Genomic DNA, 6,000 nt, shown 5'->3' on the forward strand with positions numbered 1-6,000 from the left:
GGATCCAGATAGCCCATGACAGGACACGGATCCAGAAGTGGAATCTGTCCAGTCTGGCAGAGGAAAAAAAAAAGGACTTACAGAGATGGGATGTACTCCCACCTTCCCTGGCGGGGAGAGTGCAGGCGATCAAGATAAACGTACTGCCGAGGTCCCTCTTCCTGTTTAGACCCATCTTCATCCCCAAGGCCTTTTTCCACAAAGTAAACAAAATGATTGTGGCGTTTGTGTGGGGGGGAAGAACCCAAGGATCGCATAGACAACACTGCAAAGAAGGAAAAATATGGGCAATCTGGCACTGCTGAACCTACAAGACTGCCACATGGGCAGCCACTGCTGAGAGGGTGAGGGGATGGATATGAGAGCCAAACACAGAATGGGTAAGGCTGGAGGCGTCCTCCTGAAAGGGAACAACCCTCCGAGCCCTCGCCATGGCAACGCTGCCATCACCTCCAACATTCTCCACAGTGGTGGCAGCAACTCTGAAAACATGGAACCAAATAAGGCATCATATCGGTTTAACCCAAATGTCTCCCATGACCCCCATCTGTGGCAACCACAAATTCCCAGCAGCCATGCTTGACGCCACATTTAAAATATGGAGACAGGACAGGAGGACGCTAGCGGTGAGGGACTGTTACATAGGGGACACACTCGCGACGTTGGATGAACTGATGGAGGACCTGGACCTGCCGACAGGACAGGAACTCAGGCACCTCCAAATGAAACACTTTCTCCACAAGGAGATGGCAAGATACCCCAGGGCTCCGAGATACACTCTACTAGAGGAATTAATCAACATGGGCAGTAATGAGGGGGGAACTGTGTGAATATATACGGACGGTTACTGGAAAGGGCAAGACTACCACTGGATGAAGCCAGGTGAAAATGGGAGGACGAATTGAGGACGGAAGTAGGTTGGGGACTCGGGAGCGAAGCACTGAGTAGGACCAATTCCACCTCCTCCTGCACCAGGTTAAGCTTGATGCAGTGTAAAGTGGTGCACAGAGCGCGCCTGACCAGAACCCGAGTGAACAGGTTCTATCCGCAGTTGGAGGATGAATGTGAATGGTGCTAGCGAGACCTGGCCAACCACGCCCCATGTTCTGGGTCTGCCCCAGACTTGTCGGGTTCTGGGCAGCCTTCTTCAAGGCGATGTCCAGGGTTGTGGGAGTGAGGGTGAAGCCATGCCCGTGAGTGGCAGTCTTCGGGGTATCAGACCAGCCAGAGCTGCACTTGGGCAAGAGGGCCGATGCCCTGGCTTTTGCTTCCCTAATCGCATGCCAGAGAATCCTGCTCGGCTGGCGATCAGCAGCACCACCCACAGCTGCAGACTGGCTCGCTGACCTATTGGAGAAGATCAAGTACACCGTCCAAGGGTAGACGAGGGCTTTCAAAAAGCAGAGGGCCATTCATCAGTCTTTGCCAAGACCTGTCCGAGGCCAATAGTGATCAGGAAGAGGGGGGGGTGGAAGGAAGGGGGAAGATAAGGGAAGACACATACATGGGAAAGAGGCAGAGGAAGGGGAGGAGAGAGGGGAACCCAAGGGGGTTACGGAACGGAACACGGGGGAAAAGGAGAGGAGGGGACAAAAATTAAACAACAGAAAGAAGCGGAATGCAGTGTGTGGCGCCCAGGGCAGAAGGCAAAACCAAGAGGGATAGCAAGCTGCCAACAAAGGAAAGGGGGGGGGAGGAGGGGTTGGAGGGTGGGAGGCAGATGGGGGAGACGGCATGTGAAGAGCTTTGTAAATAAGAAACAACTTTATTTGTAAATATCAGACACACTTGAGCTGTTACTCTGTAAAAACTGGAAAATAACAATAAAAGTATATATTTTTAAAATATTCAATGGCCATGTTGTCTCCACTGCCCCTGGGGAAGAGAATTCCACAGACCAGCAACTCACTGAGAAATAATTTTCTTCTCATATCTGTCTTAAATGGGAGACCCTTATTTGTAAATGGCGTGATCTATTTCTAGTCTCCTCCAGAAGTGGAAACATCCTTTTCGCATCCTCAAGTCCCCTCAACATCTTATGAGTTTCAATAAGATCACCCAGCCCGTCCACCTTTCCTGATAAGATAACCCCTTCATCGCAGGAATCAGTCAAGTGAACTTTCTCTGAACTTTTACTGCAATGATGTCCTTTCCTAAGTAAGGAGACCAAACTGTATACCCGTATTCCTGATGGGGTCTGACCAACACCTTGTACAACTGTAGGTAAACGTCCTTAGTTTTAAATTCCATTTCCTTTGCAATAAACAACATTCCATTTCCCTTCCTAATGACTTGCTTTATCTGCATACTAACTTCTTGTGATTTATATGCCAGGACACCCAGATACCTCTGGACCATATAGTTCTGGAATCTCTCCCTTGGTTAATATACAACTTATTTATTTTTCCTGCCAAAGTAGACCAGTTCACTTTTTCCCACATTTCCAATTTTTTCCCAATTCACTTAACATATCCATATCCCTTTGCAAACTCCTTTGGTTGGATTCTCCATTCTGGAGACTAAGTCCCCACGCAGGCAGGAAAACGGTGGTGTTTTACACCAGGAAAACTGGCGCAAAACAGCCACCGATTCCCCGTTTTGCTGGGGCCTAGCAGGGAGACAGCGTAGACCACCCGGCTCTAAGTGCCGATACGGCCTGGAGAACTGCCAGGTCCGTGGCCGCGCATGCACACGACCTGCAGCGACCGCGCCGTGCTTCATGGCGGATGCCGCTCACTGACCCGGCCCACAAAATAGTACCCCCCTTCGGCCGGCTCGCGCATCCCAGACTACCCCCCCCACAGTGCCCCCAGCCCAAATATGGCCACCCTGCCCACGGATCGGCCCGCTTCCGCCTGTGGCGGCGCTGGACTGAGTCCACAGCTGTCACGCTGAGTTCCCGACGGGTGAGACCACACATGTCCAACGCCGTCGGGAACTTCGCCGGTCGGGGATGGAGCATCGCGGGGCTGGCCTCAGCCAACGTAGGAGGCCGTGGATATGGTTTGTGGTATTATAGGTATTACGGTACCTGATAGGCTGGAGCACCACTGGTGGAAACTGTATGCTTTCTATTGGTTAGGATGTATGGTAGCTCCGCCCTGCTAGGCGGGGTATAAGAGCCCGTGCTGCCCCAGCAGCCTTCACTCTGTACCTGGGCTGCGGGGGGAAACATCTAGCTTATTAAAGCCTTCAGTTGGACTACAACCTCGCTTTAGTGGTCATTGATCATGCAACAATTTAATAAGCTAGTTTTTTTAAGAAGAAAGGATGGAGCTCCGAATCAAGCGGGAGTGTCTGCAACTTAGCCCACACACGGCGAACTCAGTGGCACTCTTTAAGCACTGGCTGGGGAATTGCTGGAGGAATTCTACCGCGCACTCCTGGTGTTGGGAAGAAGCTGCAGCTGCCCGCAGGTTTCAGCGAGCTAACACACGGAACCCTTAGTCCGGGACGATTTCGTGGCAGGTATGCTATCTTCACAAGTCCGCCAGCGCCTGCTAGAAAAGGACACCCTGGGTCTCAGGGAGGCACGGACACTTGCAGGCTCCCTGGACGTGGCCTCCAGGAACGCCCGCGCTTATGTTCCCGACCGCGCGGCAGCCTCTGAGCACCGTGGAATGCCTCAGCGGTCGACCCCGAGACTTCCCCCATTCCCCCACAGGCCTGCACTGCAAGGCGGCCTGGCAACACCGAGGGGCCCCGCTGCTACTTTTGCGGGCAGGCCAAGCACCCCCGCCAGCGCTGCCTGGCCCACGCATCCACCTGCAAGGGATGCGGCAAAAAGGGCCATTTTGTGTGGGTATGCCAGGCCCGTGCGGTTGCCGCGGTCTCCGGGGGCGAATGCGGACCGCAACCACAAACTTCTCCGCGGGCCCCGTGCGGCCAGCGGTCGCCGCCATCTTCATATTACACGGCCACGTGCGGACCCTAGGTGCCGCCATCTTGTTCCTTGGATGCCACGTTGGAGGGATGGGCGCTGCCATTTTGTGCACCCCCAGTCATGTGCGACCAATAGGAGCTGCCATCTTGGATGAACCACCAGGACCCCAGCTCGGCTGACCACGCACTGCCCGAAGAGAACTCTCAACTGCTGCGATTAGCCTCGGTGACTCTGGATCAGTCTCGGCCTCGAACACCCTCAACTGCTACGACGACCGTATTCATCAACGGGCACGAGACGTCCTGCTTAATCGACTCTGGGAGCACAGAGAGCTTCATACACCCTGGCACGGTAAGGTGCTGTTCTCTCCTCATCCACCCCATTAATCAAAAAATCTCCCTGGCTTCCGGTTCACACTCCGTGGAGATAAAGGGGTTTTGTGTAGCAAACCTCACAGTCCAGGGAAGGGAGTTCAAAAAATTCCGTCTCTACGTCCTTCCCCACCTCTGCGCAGCTACACTCCTGGGTTTAGACTTCCAGTGTAACCTTCAAAGTCTGACCTTCAAATACAGCGGCCCTATACCCCCCCTTACTGTCCGCAGCCTCGCGACCCTTAAGGTCGACCCGCCTTCCCTATTTGCGAACCTCGCCCCGGATTGCAAACCCGTTGCCACCAGGAGCAGACGCTACAGTGCCCAGGACCGGATCCTTATTAGGTCAGAGGTCCAAAGGCTACTGAGGGAAGGGGTCATTGAAGCCAGTAACAGCCACTGGAGAGCTCAAGTAGTGGTGGTAAAGACTGGGGAGAAGCATAGGATGGTCATCAACTACAGTCAGACCATCAACAGGTTTACGCTCTCCCCCGCATATCCGACCTGGTAAACAGATTTGCGCATTATAAGGTCTTCTCTATGGTGGATCTCAAGTCCGCCTACCACCATCTCCCCATCCGTACTAGTGACCGCAAATACACGGTCTTCGAGGCAGATGGGCGGCTCTATCACTTCTTAAGGGTTCCCTTCGCTGTCACCAACGGGGTCTCGGTCTTCCAGCGCGAGATGGACCGAATGGTTGACCAGCACGGTTTACGGGCAACATTCACGTATCTTGATAATGTCGCCATCTGCGGCCATGACCAGCAGGACCATGACACCAAACTCTGAAAATTTCTCCAGACCGCTAAAATCCTTAACCTCACATACAACAAGGATAAATGCGTATTTAGCACCGACCGCCTAGCCATCCTCGGCTATGTAGTGCGAAATGGAGATATAGGCCCCGATCCTGAATGCATGCGCCCGCTGATGGAGTTCCCCCTCCCTCACTGCTCCAAGGCCCTGAAACGTTGCCTAGGGTTTTTTAGCTACTACGCCCAGTGGGTCCCCAACTACGCGGACAAAGCCCGTCCCCTGATCCAATCCACAGCTTTTCCCCTGTCGATAGAGGCCCGCCAGGCCTTCAGCCGCATCAAAGCAGACATTGCAAAGGCCACGATGCATGCCATCGATGAGTCCCTCCCCTTCCAGGTCGAGAGCGATGCGTCCGATGTAGCTCTGGCGGCCACCCTCAACCAAGCGGGCAGACCCGTGGCCTTCTTCTCTCACACCCTCCATGCTTCCGAAAACCGCCACTCCTCAGTCGAAAAGGAGGCCTAGGCCATAGTAGAAGCTGTGCGACATTGGAGGCATTACCTGGCCGGCAGGAAATTCACTCTCTTCACGGACCAACGGTTGGTTGCTTTCATGGTTGACAATGCCTGACACACAAGATGGAGACACAGAGAATAAAGCAGACATAACTGATGCCTGGAGCCCAGCAGGGTGCCAGTGGGACAGATAGGAACAGATCCAGGACAAAGGGAGCCAGACAGGAAGATTAAGAAATACATAAATGCGGGACACCACTTGAATAAAGCTGACTTCAGCCAAGGTGTACACAATGATATGCTGATACGAATGTCTTGGGCCATTTCCTAAAACAAAGGGACAATCGATACTGCTTTCCTGCTGCTCCCTGTAACCTGTAAAACCTCTTTAATTATAACCATGTGTAAATGGCAAAACGCTTACAAATAGCGATGTACAATCTATAAAATGTTTAAGGATAACAAGGTGATA

This window comes from Scyliorhinus torazame, chromosome 11, assembly GCF_047496885.1.
Source record: "Scyliorhinus torazame isolate Kashiwa2021f chromosome 11, sScyTor2.1, whole genome shotgun sequence".
Lineage (NCBI taxonomy): Eukaryota > Metazoa > Chordata > Chondrichthyes > Carcharhiniformes > Scyliorhinidae > Scyliorhinus > Scyliorhinus torazame.